General features: G+C 40.1%; 1 protein-coding gene across 1 annotated transcript in view; it reads left to right on the top strand.

The window, feature by feature from the left end:
* Window positions 1-14,789, top strand: part of MAMLD1 (mastermind like domain containing 1) — a 177,266-nt gene that overhangs the window by 89,319 nt on the left and 73,158 nt on the right. The window lies entirely within an intron of this gene.

The raw sequence follows: 14,789 nt of genomic DNA, 5'->3' as shown, positions 1-14,789 counted from the left end.
AATCTCCCCTCGCTAACCCTGCCCAGTCATGGCTTCCTGAATGGTGTTTCAGGAGAGCGGGGACCTGATAACCAAATGATGGCTTCTATCAGTAGTGATAGAAATGCTCTTTGGTTGTGGCAGGACCCATGGGTGAGAGGTGAGTATGCTTTTCAGTATTTGCCACTCCTAGGACTTCCCACCCCATTGGTGTCACTGTGACTTGGGCACTAGGACCAGAGAAGTGGGGAGTGGTATGTACTGAGAATCTAGCTTACTGCTGGTGGCATGGTTCATGGGGGTACAATAGTATATGGAAACTGATGGCAAAATAGAGTGTGGACATGGGAGAAATAATATGTGGGAACTAGGACGGACTATAATGCATGACACCTGTAGGCGTTATATCATGTTAAGGCACTTAGGGGTCATTAGTGTGCGGGGGGAACCCACCAATACGCCCAAGAAAATCCTTTATATGTCCCTGGCCACAATACACCAATAGATCCTCAGTCCAATAATTATACATCATACTTCTAGTCTATGGACAATATATAACACATATTAGAATGTATAACTATTTTTATATTACAGCCTGAAATTCCATCTCGGTAATACATAACCTAATGATCTCCTATCCAATCCGCTTGTACTACTGACATGACCATTATACTTCCTATAACCACCCTTGCTTACATTGCTTGTTTAGACATCCAATTATTGTACCTTGTAAGCCGTTTCTAATACTGACCCAGAAGGAATAGATTTGTAGCAAGAAATGTACAAACAAGTTGTTAACAATCTGAACAGGAAGAGGTAACTTTAGGTCACCGAAACTAAATGGAGAAAGTTCTGAAGAAATAGACCAGGCGGCGTCCACACATTACTCTTCCTGTTCCTTTATTCCAGCAAACATCAAACCAATGAATAATTTTTTTATTGCAATGACAAAACTCCACAAGTCCAAGTCATAAGACATGGATATAAAGTCAATAAGTCCAAATACATATCAGATTTAGTCCATGTTCCACTTAACACTTCTCATCCATAGTCTTCAATAAACTGTCCTCGCTGGCCGTGAAGGCGGTCGGATAATTCTTCCTTTCTAATTCCTTTAATCACTTTATCAGAATGGACCACTGGTGTCCAGAACAATTGATGTCACAGAGAGGAATAGGAGACGCTTTACATAGAGTGGATTTAGGAAAGACAATATTGTTAGAGATGTAGCAGGGCTGAGTTTCCTGTAGCGTCATGGAGTGTTCAGTAATAGTCATTACACTCTCTATAATGACATATTTAGCTCTGTATATCACTATCATTGCTTTTTATTGAGTCATTTGCTTGAATTTCTTGAATTTCCTAAGACACGATATCAGTCATGTGATAATCATACTGATGTTGATGGTCTTTTAATGTTAGGTTGTTGTAATCCATGAGCGTCGAAGGAATTCTCTTTCCAGGCTCCATATTAATAGCTATGAGCATACAAGTAACGGTAGAATTATGGATTTATGTCTGAAAATACATTTCGGGACTTTATCAAATGGTTTGTGCCAAAAAAAACTAGTTTGCAACTATGCAAAATTTACGCAAATTTTGGCTGCTTTCAGTAAACCTTTCATAAATGAATAGTCCAGGTGAAGATAAGAATATTATATGTTAGTAAAGAAATTTGTTTCCTTTTCATTTATCGAGTTGAATTATTTTCTTTTATAGAACTCTACAGAGAGGGGAGGGGGAAACTACTAGAAAAGACACAAACTGCATCTGCAAACCTCTGCTACACTAAACTCTTTGATGCTATATTTTAAGATAAAACTCTACAAGTGCACAGAATGAGTCAATAAGTCAGCGAACTAGTCAGCAGCCTCCTCCACTAGGGTTGATCGATCGTGTTCGGAAAAAAATCGGATTCTGATCGGCGATCAAGAAAAAATCACGATTGCGTTCGGAATCCTGAACACGATCTTTTTAGGTGGGATCTAGATCGGTGATTATTTCCCACAATGCTTTGCTAGCTAGTCTCCCATTCATTCTAATGGGAGACTAGCTGACATCTCTAGTAGCTACTTACCTGAAGAGATGGCTGGTCCGGTGCCCGGTCTTCTCGTTCTTCTTCGCCTCGCTGTCCCCTGCCTCCCAGGTTAGGAGAGTGTGGGCGGGTTAGGAAAGTGTGGGCGGGTACTGGGAGGGGAGACGTCACGGCTCCCCGCCCTGTTCCCGCCCACACTCTCCTAAGCTACAAGCCCTGCCTTCCTAGCTCTTTAAACACTAACCTGGGAGGCGGGGGCAGTGAGGCAAAGAAGACCGAGAACACCGAGCACCAGACAAGCCATCTCTTCAGGTAAGTGGACACCAGGGGGGACTAAGTAGCCAGAGGAATAAAAAAAAAAATCCTCTGGCTACTTAGTGATTCACTACACAGCGTGGATTCTAACAATTAAAGGGTTCACTTGTTAGATTCCATGCTGTATAGTGAATAGGATTGCTTTTAAAATCCGATCTCCGATTAGTAAAAAAATCCCATTGACTTGCATTGGGATCGGAATTGGGATCGAGATTGGGTTTGAATGAAAAATGATCGGAAATCGGATTTCAAAATCGATCCTGAAAAGTCAAGATAGGCTCAACCCTATCCTCCACCCCTCCCATCTCCATAGACTTCTGTGTGTGAGGCTAAAGTCCATGGATAGCCATGAACCCAGTACATACAGAGCTTATAGTTGCTGTAAAGATTTTCGGTAAGTTATTTATACCACTATGACCCATTTAACTAGCAATATTGGTCCTAGTGATACACGCACTTCTGGAGTACGAGGCCAACAAACCTATTTTTTTTCAAATATTATACAGGTAAAATCTGTTGCAATAAGGGGAATATCTGCCAAATTTTGTGAATTAGTTTAAGGCAACATTAACTTTTATTCTTTTGTATTTAGCAGTAAACCTAATAAAACAACATGATAAAACCAACTTTATACAAAGATGGCTCGTCCACTTCAGTTACCAGTATTACCTATGGGTTCTGATGTTGGTCTTTGTAGTTTTGCCTATGTGGTATTTGCCTATGGTTGTGTTGGAATACCTTTCCCATAACTATGGTCTGATGTCTGTTCTATAGTAGAAGCTACCAAGTCCCCGCGTACCAAGGGAAAGCTATTCTGGTAACATCAGAGGTGTAGATGTCTATCCATCTAATCTATTCTAATAGCTTTGTTGACTGTGACACCTGTACTTTGGATACAGCTAGTAGCCTGCAGTTGTGAAGTTGAGAAACACAATCCTAGAAGAGAATAAACCAGCATTTTACACCACCACTTATACGGCCGTCTTAGTAAAAACTATAATCCCTGGTGTATATACCCTTTCATATCCTGGCTCTGCTAAATGTCGAGAAGCCACAAGTCTGTTGATCTTTGTACTTAGCCTTTCCTTTGAATGTTTGAACAGCCTGTTTTCAGTTTCTTCTGCTGGTTTTTTGTTTTATATTGGGTTGTTTGAAGCATTTTTGCTTCGGTAAACTTTTTAAAGCTGAAGTATGGTGCACCGTTTTGGTGAGAACCTAATTCACTAAAGGCTAAATTGATAAGTAAAGCTACATACAGACATAAATGTGCATGTGCCAGGTCCACGGGGAAACTGCACGGACAGCACATGGATAGCCATGCGTCTATGGACCCATTGATTTGGTTCAGTAGGCCCAGGCCACAAAATGGACATGTATCGGACCAGTCCTGAGTTTTGCCCCAGGGTCATGTTGCCATACATGGGCGTATGTATGAGACCATAGAAAATAATGGGTCAGTGTGTTGGCCGTGAAAAAACACAGGTATAACCATGTATATGGAGACTAAAGGTTATATTTTACACAATTTTCCAATTTTGCTAAGACACTAAAGGGGCTTTGAAGATTTGGTCTCGATGGTCTATCTTTAGGAGCAAAAAGTCAGTAGTCCATCCATTATACAATGTATGGAGGTGAAATTTAAAGGGGTTATCGAAGACCCAAAATTAGTGACCTATCTTTAGGATAGGTAAATAATCTGCGATAGTTGGGGGATCATCTTCTAGGACCACCATTGATCAATTGTCCTCACAGTGTTTACAGATAGAAGCAAATATTCATGGAAGTTTAGCCGGAAGGTCGAGGTTAAGGTTTTATTTTTACATGGATACTAAATAGTTTCTTGGATAAACACCTTTTTAGTTCCATCATGCACTATGTACACTAGCCATCTTTTTTGAGAGGTCAACCACTGAAGAGTTGTCATCTCAAAGAGGTTTTACTGCAGTATGAGTATGCCTACTTAACATTGACTCCTTTCTATAGTCTGTGTTCTAGAGATGAGCGAATAGTATTCGAAACTGCATAGGAATGAGTGGGAGCGTCCGGCGCCGGTGCTTAACCCTTTACTGTTCGCCCGCTCCCATTCATTCCTATGGGAGCAAGGTATTTGAAACTATGTTTCGAATACTATTCGAATCAACTCTACTGTGTTCCATTAAATTTGCAGAGCAAAAGCTCTTCTAGACAAGAGATTGGGGCAAATTTATCATTAATTATGGTAGTGAGGCACATTTAGCACAAGGTCTTGTCCTTCATGCCCCTAACGTGCTTCTCATGCCCCGATTTCTACTTTGCTCACCACGTTGTGTGGTGCAGGGTAGGGATTGGGGTGACAACTATATTATAAATCACACCAATATTCCGGCGTGAGTTACAATCAAAATTTATGCCACTTCCTATCTGGTGCAGCGTCAGCAGACAAATTTCTCTTAAGAGACCACAGCCTTTTAATAAATCTCTTGGTCACTGAACCAGTTGGCCATTTATTAAGACTGGCATACAATATGTAAATTTGCCCCATTATGTCCAACAAGATCATAAGAGATTTCTCTAGATTTGTGATGATAATATTAAATATATATTGCTTTTGTTTTTTTATACTAATTTCCTGATCGCACATTGCTCCACCTTGCTTTTTGAGTGTCCACCATGACGGTCCTATTAGCCTCAGTCAACAGAGAAACCCTGCCGTTGCCTCTTATAAGCTATTCAATATTCTTAGAACCCCCTCCAGGGAAAAGAGCTATGGGGATGAAACGTTGAAAGCTTTCGGCTTGCATTCTTAAAAATAATGAGTAACAATAGAACCAATGAGTTTTTAAGAACCTTTTTTTTCCTGATGTAAAGATGAAAGCTACGATATGAGTATAACATTCTCTTACTTGTTAAACCATGTGTTGCTGTGTTTGAACTCTTAATTCGAGCGTCGTTTTTGGCACAAGTTGTAATGTTTCAGCAAGACTATTTCACAGCTTATAAACTGCTTGATAAACATCTCTTCGAACAAATTAATGTGGCTAGGACTCAATCTTTCGACACCATAAATATATTTACACACCTCCCCGACTATCTATAATGACTGTCACATAGAATACAAGAATGGAGGGATACTTCCTCAATTAGCTGACCTGCCTAGTGAAGTATTTATGAGACCATCACGGTGAGGACATACAATGAGTACAATCGCCATTGTCAAGCTCCCCCCTTCTCTTTAGCATTCACGGCACATTGGATAGTGTTTGCCGTGGAGAAGCTTACTGCCCTCTAATATGTAAATAAGTGACTAAAATAGAATGACTATTAATGAATTGCATTCCATTTTAGGAATTACATGTATGTGATCTGAGCCTAGTGCTGATGGCAAATTTCAATGCAAATTATCCTTGCATTTGGTCAACGAAACATTTGTATACAGCCTGAAGAACATGAAAGAACAGCATGTCACTAATAGCATGAGCGTACACAAAGACACAAAATAATAGCGATGCTTATATTCTACAGATATCTTCTTTTACTCCCATATTTCAATGGTTGAGACCCTTTTATGTATTCGAGAGAGGTAGGGTAGAAGTGATTAAGCAGTATTTTTTATCAACATTTATATAATTAATATTAATATAATACTCCTGTCACTATGTATGGGTAGAAACTCATGGGGGTCACCACTCGGTATCCGAGGCATGACCATTATAAAGCTAAAAAAAAACCCTCGTCCCTATGAGTCGTTGTGGTTTTGAAATTGTCAAAAATTAATTGGTCATTTTTTATAATCTATTTGAAACCTGCAACCACTCGCATGGCCATCTGGTTTTTGCATGTGTCGTCGTCACATCTTGGCCACCCAGCGACCTCTTGTGTGTTCATACCATTATGTATCAACTGCTGTGTATCTGTTGTCTTAGGGTATATGTATATAATAGATGGTGGGCTCCCTCCTCACTCTTTGGCAGACACAGTCATTGAAGGGAAAATGCAATGACCAGCCAAAACCATTGATGGAGCCATTTCCATGATGATCTTCAGAGGAGGGATTGTCTTCTTGAGATGGACACTTTCAAGCTCAAGGACTTGATGATGACTTATTTTTCTTCAATGACCTCTAATGGTCAGTTATCAGTGTTCAGGAAGCTAAATTTTATATTAAAGTACATTAAAATATTTAGACAGGAATTTAAGGTGGAAAACTGTCTCCGTTCCGTTCCAAATTCCTGCATGTGAATGGGCTCTAAGAAGAACAAGGTTTGAGTACTTCAAGCAGGTTACGCTAGGTTTACACCTACATTCAGGTTTCCGTTCGTTGGGTCCATGTGGGGACCCAATGAATGAAAACCTTCCCCCACTTAAAAAAGCGGTTACCCTTGAACCCCATGGACTATAATGGGGTCCACCTGGTATCCGCATCAAAAATGTGGAGAGAAAAAACCTGCTTGGACCATTTTTTAAGCGGTTTTGTAGGCGGAAACCCCAAATGAAATGCGGGCCCAGGTGTGACCCTAGCCTGACCGTGACTGAATAACCGATACAGACCGGTTGCTTGGGATCCCCTGGCTAACAACCTAATGCAATGGATAGAAGGTTTCCCATACCAACTGGTCTGTCTAAAATCTAAAGAAAATAGAAATTTTGACAGCGGTGATACCATACTGCTCCATTTCAGGATAATATGGACTGTCATGGACAAAGGAGAGGAGAAGGAGGAGAGAGTGAGCAGGGATGGGTCTACGTAAATGTGTAAGCAGGTGATGACCGTGCGACTAAGTCTCCAAACTGACTGACTATGGACTCAAATTCAAGTCCCCAGTTGTTTTAAGAAGAGCAAATCTCGCAAGTAAAAATAGCGCCAACTAAGATAGCAGACATATTTATGGACTGATGTAAGTTTTATTATTGCAGTAGATATTTATGACTCTATTAGGTGACTCTTTTGGTGCAAGTTATCACTAATCCATTATATTCTTCAAAATGGAATACTACATTCTCTGAAATTCTCCCGCTTTTGTTGTTCTTTACGGAAAAAAAATACATTTTGTGTTTTCCAATTATTTTTTAATTCCAAATGATATCCGTGGTCAATTGAAACACCTCGGGGCACATTAGGCATGGAGGGATTCAACCTTGAGATGATCTTGAGTCTCTTTGACTGTGATACAGTATATGTTTATTCTGCCATATGCATAGCTGTTATATTTTCATACCCCGCTGTTAGAAAAGAAGGCTTACCAAGATTAATGCTCTCTGCTGATATTAGCCACAAACAAAGGTCAGAAACTCGGCATGTTTCTGGAATAAATCACTGGAAATAAAACTCCTCTTCTTTACTCACTAAAAGAATATTTGGTTCAAAGAAGGGCACATTAAATCTTCAGACATGTAGCAATTAATGTTCTACAGACAATGCCCACAATGCTCTGTAACTTATCATCTGATAACATTCTGTCATAAGAAAGTACAGGGAAAAAAAGATCTGCTCATGTATCTTCTCTGGTAAGACGGCTGGCACGGAGTCTGAAGAGTTGGACCCATAAAAGCTTATAGGTGGGGGGCAATGTTATAAGAGGGTCCAGTAGAATGGAAGACCAATGGAAGACCACACTCTTCCAAGCAATGGACATCTTAATTTGTATAATTCACAAATATAATATACTGCCGTGACATCATATATAAAAGCTTGTAACATCATAGGTTAAGTGCTGGGTCAAGATTTAGCTTTTGTCTAAGATATGTGATATTGGAACAAACTTTACTTGTTATGTATGTGTCCAATAAGTAAATTAACCAGCTGCATCCAGGATGTGGTTGAAAAATCCTCGCGGTAGTGTAAAATGTAACTTTTATTCGATCATTTAAAAAGAGTTACATAGTAACTATAACGGGTACAAAGTTAACCGCTCTACAAAGTGACGCGTTTCGGGAACGTCTCTTCCCTTCTTCTCAGCTCACTGTTACGCCCTTGTTGTTCCAAGTAGCATTACTGAAATCTCCTTATCCATTTTTGGGTGATTTTTAATAAATATTCGTATAAAAAATGCAAAAATTATAATATTCAAAATACGAATATTTGTCTAGTTCTACATACTTAAGGTTGTCTCATCCACACAACGTCCCTAAGTTGAGCTGTCCTGACCAGCTGATCAGTGTGGGGGGCCAGGCTTCAAAAACTCCCAATCTACTCAGAGATCAGCTCTTATCATGAGTGGAAGTTAAAGGGATCCTATCATTAAAACTCATTTTTTTTCTGCCTATCACATAGGAATAGCTTTAAGAGAGGGTATTATTTTCCTACCTTTAGGTGTCTTCTCCAGGCCACCGTTCGGTATATAATCCGGTCGGTATGCAAATAGTTCTCTCGCAGCACTCTCTCCAGCGCCACTTCCATCTTCTTCGCGTCTTCTTCCGGTGGTGGCTTCAAACTTCTAGGCTTAGGGCAAAGCCGAATGTGCATGTGTGCCGGCCACAATAAAATGGCCACTAACACAGTATTGTAAGCGGCCATTTTCTTGTGGTCAGCACGCATGCGCAGTCGGCTGCCCGAGGCCTAGAAGTTTGAAGCCACCGCCAGAAGAAGACCCGTTCCTGAAGAAGATGGAGGCAACACTGTGTGTGTGTGTATATAGATATATAGATATATTTATGTATAAATATTTTTTTTTGTTTTTTCTTTCTAGCGGTGACCCATCATTATTGTATCATCTATTATTTTTAAGTGATTAAACATGGGTATAATATTTTATCTATGGAGAGCTGATTATTGCTGTTAGTTTTAACCAAACCCATAACAGACCTAATACTAATTGTTGCTTGCGATGACTATTATTCCTAATTAATTGCATGCTAAACCCTACTGATCCTTATTTTACAGGGCTTTTATCAATACCACAGTGTGTTATCCACGCAATGTTCCCTACACAAAAGCTCTGTTATGAATAAGTAATTCCGATGCCTGGGTGTTTCCTATGAAATTATGCTTTTTGTTATGTGTTGTTACTGGCTGTTCCTTTTTTTAGATTTCACGGCATGAGTTCATGGTTTTATTTAGTAAAGAGCAAATAAACTCGGCTTTGTGTTCTATAAGAGTCTTTCAATACCCCCTGAAGGCGCACGGCTTCTGTCATGTGCTCCGCTCTATTACTATCTGATTTATAAAGTCACGAGTTGATAGATACAATATTAGGATTATGCAACTAGAATATTTCTGATTCATATTGGAAGTAATGCAAAGCTTTATCCCATTGATTCAGATTTATGAATGTAGTTTTCAGGGAACACACGATGCCCTTAAGAAATTTCAAATGGCATCCTTGTCCTCTTCAAGGCCCCGGGTCATCCTAAAATATAGACCCGTTTTGTTATCAGTGCAGCAATTATCTTTCAAGGTCTTAAAGGGTTTCCAGGACTTTGTATTGGTGACTAAAGATCAGTGTGGTCTGTCACCAGGATCCGCTGTCTACCTTTGCAAACCATAAGACAAGACCTCAGCTCAGCTCAGTCCCATTTAAGTGAACAGACTGAATTAGGATACCAAGCAGAGGCACTGTGCAAATATACAGAACTTGCTCAGGCCCAGTGGAGTAACTAGGAATGGCAGGGCCTAGTGGCAAACGTTTGACACGTCAGCAGGAGCCAGGATCGGTAAGTAAATAAGTTACTCCAGCAGGTAACGGCCTATTAAAAAAAAAAAAAAATCTGCAGTGGTAATGGCTGCTGCCGGGCCCCCTAATATCCCAGGCCCTGTGCCAGCTATCCCGGAGGTTACACCCCTGCTCAGGCCTCTTCAAACAACTGATTGGCCAGGTTCCCAGGTTTTAGACCCATGCCAATCTTTAATTCATTACCTAGTTTAAGGAGAGGTCATCAATTAATAAGTCCTAGATAACCCCTTTAAGAACCAAACTAAGGGTCTAAAGCTGGCCATACACTTTCAATGCCAGTCCAAACAATATCTGCATACACATGCACACTCAGCTCAGTTGATACTATGTGTTTTCAATGGGGAACATTGAACATCATGCATGACTCAGTTAATAAGCCTACTGACATGACGCGGGGTTTATTGCCAAATTAGTATTTCTATTTCAAAAGGAACAGATTCCCATCTATGGACAGTGCTGTTTCAGTCTTTTGGACCTCCTCAGCATAGCGTAGGGATACTGATTTGGCAGAGTGAGAGACTATAGACCAGGGTCAGGGGATAATCATACACATTAGGGAGAGTGTGTGTCTACATAGGCAGTACAGAGACTTACATGTCATTCCTGCTCTGCTAGGGATTCTGGGTAAAAAAATATGCAAATCTATTCTCCAGGATGTAATTAGGAGAACAGTGCCTCTGTATGCCTCCCTCTAACAGTGATAGACACACATTACACACTCCTACAGCCATATTGGTGGGATGTGCAATGAAGCGAGAGGAGAGTCTCCTGGTCACACTTGGCCAGTTAAGTTTCCTGTGAAAGGACAAGTTAAAAGTTTAGTACAAATGATTTTCTCATTACAGTCAGGTTGCCCCCAAAATGTGCCCGTTACATGGCCGCCTATGTATAAACTTTAGTACAAGTTCCTTCTTGGAAATAATAATGGAATCATTGAAACAACTGGCAACTATGTGTCATATGGTAACACATCAGGAGTGGGGAGTATAAATATAATACAATACGGCATCAAAACATTCATCTATATTTATACATGACATGCTTGTGCATCACTATTTCCAGCCGTCATTTGGCTTGGCCTAAACTAGATATTAAAAAGGATCGGTTACATGGAAAGAAAAAACTGTATTTAATGAGTCCAGTTTTATAAAATATTCTAAACTGCATAGTCACGCCTTGACGGTATTCACATCACATTCAAGTCATAATAAATAAAAGTAAATATATCTAACCCCATTAGTCTTTTATTGTTACCGATAGGTCAGCAATAAAATTCAGTTGGACAACCCTTTTAGGCACCCATAAACCTAGCTGGCAGTCAAACTTTTGTTTGGTTGCTACTCCTCTCAACTCCTATATACACATGCATGCTCAGTTCAGCCAGGCCTCTATGGGGCATTGTAAAATTCAACATGTCTGACCCTGTGTCCCAAGACTCCATATACTGCGGAGAGTCAGTCTGTTACAAAAATAAATTAGAATGTCTTTTTCAAGAATATAATATAGGAGGATTCGTATTAAATGAAGAATATATAAGAAAACATTGGTTTCTAATTTAAAAAAAAAATTAAATTCGAGCCTAAGACGGGGGGAAAAAACCCTTATTATGGCCAAGCTTTTTAACTTGTGAATTTGAGGCATATGGAGGATCTTGTAAAGGAGACGATAAGCCATGTAATGCTAAAATAGAATGTCTGCTGAGAATAGACAAAGGATAACTGCGGGGGGGCTATTAAAATGGATGAGTACCTCATCTTTCCTAAGAATTGCTGGCTCTGTGACAGAGGAATGGGGCTTAGGTATCACTGAGACTATGCTTAAATTCTCCTGCCGTAGGCATACAGCATGTATATTTACCAAAAAATTGCAAACTCCGCAGGACTTTTGCATTGAGAGTGTACACTTTGTACAGCTCGAGTACTCTCATAAAGCTATAGAGATTTACTGACCCTCAGGGAATATTACGATCATCTTGGTAACAAAATATGAAGGTAATGCGACATATTATTTTGTAGCAGTGTGTAAAGTCAAGCAAACCCTTAGCGAATACATTGTACTTTATTGTGCCTTATTTCTAGCCTCAGCCTATGTACAATACAAGGTTTTTATAAGCTTTTGACGGGCAATAGATGTCTCTGAGACACTTTAGACCATAATCTGGTTATTATAGGGATTATATACTTATTCTTTGTGGGCTGCAAATCCTCCATGCGTTAGTCTGCACATTGTGGTCAGGGCCCAACAGGTCCATTGGTGAATACTCATGGATAATTCATTAAGCTTAAACAAGGCCAAAAACGGAGAGGGTAGAAGATCCCGTAGCATTAATTCACTTTGTCCTAATGCCAAACCTAATCTCGTAAGAAACCACAGAGTCGTTGGGGTTGGATGACCAAGATCTAGTGCAACAACTTTACCATCTACTATATAGATCATAGGCCATTCATATTATTTGGTGTATAAAACTACAAGATCATCTGGACTAGTACAATTGCCACCAAGGGAACAGCTCATCCAACTTCTCACCATGTACTATTCACACATCTTGACTGATCAATCGACTCAACGTCAACTGAAAGGGATAGGTGGGTGTTTTAACATGTAGACCATATACAGTACACAGTCCAGTCACATTAATGTGACCACCTCTCAAAATTCAGAATAACCCCCTTTGGCAGAGCGGACCGCTGCGAGACGTGCAGGAAGAGAGGGGATGTTGTGATGATGTCACTGCGATGCTGAGCCATGCCGATTCCAGTATCGTGGCCAGCTCCGCTAGGTTACGTGGTTGAGCATCCATGGCGCAAACAACCCGATCGAGGTGGTCCCACAGATTCTCGATTGGGTTCAAGTCAGGGGAATTTTCTGGCCAAGTGAGTACGGTAAACTCATCCTGGTGCTCCTCGAATCACGCACGTACATTGCGAGCTTTATGACACGTCACATTGTCCTGCTGGTAGATGCCATCATCCTGAGGAAAAACAATTCGCATGTAGGGGTGAACATGGTCCACAAGGATAGACACATACTAGTGTTGATCCATCGTGCCTTCCACAATGATGAGTGCACCCAGATGGCTGATGACACGTGCCTTCTGCAATTGGTTATTTAACGTTGACGTCAAAAGTAGGCGGTGGCCACATTAATATGACTGGACTATGTATATTCATTCTAACATGGGCCTCCGGTAGGGAGTTTAGTTAGGATTTGGAGCCTAATGCATTATTGAGATGGGGCACAATTTATGGAGCAATTGGACACCTTGACCCAATTTCCGATAATGTATTAGGTGCTGGGGTAAGATGAGCGGTCCTGGTAATGACGCCAAACTTCATAGACAGAGAATGAGGATGGAGCCCTATCTAAAAAAAAAAATCCTGCCTTGGGCAACCACAAAGCTTTCCCGCCCTGAGTGTATCTTTATATAATTGAGAGAATTCTGTATCATGTCAATTTTTCTTCTACGGGAAAGATTTATTGCTACAGAAATTCGCCGCCTGTTTTTTTTTTGTTTTTTTTTTGCAGGTAGCCCGGATTACTTGTCAAATCATGTAATGTACACCATGTTGTTTTTATTGCTTTTGTCCTGTTGGAGTCTTGTTAACACCTTGATGATTTGGTGTCTTTGTTTGTTGTGCTTCTTATGGGCTATAAAGATTTTTCCTCATTACATGAGGCAGTGGTGTTAATGATAGATTAATCAAGTTGACACGTAGGTCATAGCTATTAAACCAGTGGCGGCACGCACTGTAATAACGCTTAGATTGGAACGCTTTGCTGGGTTTGCTTTTATTTATATACTTGGTACAGTATTATTTTTTTTTATATTTTTTTCATTAAATCATTTTGAAAGGGAAGTATTGATTTTAACATTTATCTTTATTTAAGAGCAGGCAGATTAGTAAGTATTTTCCAAAAAACCCTTGACTCTATCTATCTATGGTCTGCATTAGTCTCAGGTGTGACCCCGCTTAACCCAAATCCCACTTTCCTATGTTATCCCACAGGATACCAGGAAGCTGTGATCTGTGGCCGTTATTGTGGGGTTAGTAACCTGGAGAGATGGTTTGGCTTACCATGCGCCAGCCTGTGACATGAAAGAGAAGCTGGTCAATAGCGATTTTCTTTTTGGTATTGTAAACCCTGTAGAACCATTGATTTGAATAAGGTACAGAAAGTCACTGATGGCCGCAATGTGTATTCCATGTTACAAGCAGGCAAAAAAACAGATAAGGAAACTCTGCAGTGTACGGAGCGCATCAAACAACACCTCAATGGAAAAATACAAAAAGTTATGCATCTTGAAAAATGATGATTAAGAAACATAAAAAATACATCATAGTACAGTAACTACTGGCAGGACGGCGGAGAGATGGTGATAGTCCTGGTTGCAATGCCCCTAGGATGCTTGACAACTTAGCCTGTATCATTGTGTGTACACTGAAATCGGTCAATCAGTCTATGTGGATAGAGCTAGCAGGACTCCTATGGTTTCTCCAAGGAGTCTGGTCAATGTACGCTCAGAAATTTTGCAGTGAATTGCAATGTATCCCTATGCTTCGCTTGTCTCCATCATATGCTACTCTCAGACAGGACAGTACTCATCTGACATGTTCCTGTAACCTAGCAGTAAAATTCACGAACCCCAAATCTACATGAAATATATAATCTATATATATGTGATCCATTATTGTTTAAGACTAGTTTAGATCTTAAAGTCTAAGTGTCATATGGGGAATCTGTGTAAATGCTCATCTATTCATTGTGCCCATTGGCTTTGGATCCTGCCAAAACAAATGTAAAATACTACA

Source organism: Leptodactylus fuscus, chromosome 11 (assembly GCF_031893055.1).
Source record: "Leptodactylus fuscus isolate aLepFus1 chromosome 11, aLepFus1.hap2, whole genome shotgun sequence".
NCBI classification, from domain to species: domain Eukaryota; kingdom Metazoa; phylum Chordata; class Amphibia; order Anura; family Leptodactylidae; genus Leptodactylus; species Leptodactylus fuscus.
Note: the sequence above shows the minus strand (reverse complement) of the source record. Positions and strands in the feature narration are given on the sequence as shown.